Raw genomic sequence first — 606 nt, 5'->3', positions numbered from 1 at the left:
ATTTAAACACACATGCAAGCTTGATTTTAGTGTAATAGTGAATTTGATTGGATGGTAATTATGAATAAAACAGTCCATTGTTAACTATATTGTTTACTGTTACGATCGTTATTATTCTGTTCAAAATTTCTCTTTTTTGACTCTAATTCTTTTTCCTCCTATATTTCTCGACACTTTTTCTCTTATGATTTCCCTTCCGTTATTACTCGTCCTCTCTTATTCTTATCTCTAATTCCCTGCTTTGCTGTCTTCAGTTCTTTACAGTTCCTCCTCCTCTTCATCTTCTATACTCATTTTTTTTCCCTGTCAGACAAGATGAGTCAGGTCGCGTGACTGAAGCTTCAAACCTGACTCTCGAGATAGCATTCGAGACGTGTTTGAAAAAGTAAAAGACGAGTAAAGAATATAAAAAAAATGACTGTACCTCCATCTTTCCTTTGCTCTTTGCACTCCCGCTTGTTTGCTCTCTTAATTACCCGCTCTGGCTTTGTGGTAATTTTAAGTGTGGCCTGGAATAATTCTATGATTTTAAGGTGATGACAAACCCATCTGCGTTTTCACTCGGGGTTTGCATTACTCATTTATATATGTAGTGTTTAATTGCTG

Source organism: Penaeus monodon, chromosome 24 (assembly GCF_015228065.2).
Source record: "Penaeus monodon isolate SGIC_2016 chromosome 24, NSTDA_Pmon_1, whole genome shotgun sequence".
NCBI classification, from domain to species: Eukaryota; Metazoa; Arthropoda; class Malacostraca; order Decapoda; family Penaeidae; genus Penaeus; species Penaeus monodon.
Note: the sequence above shows the minus strand (reverse complement) of the source record.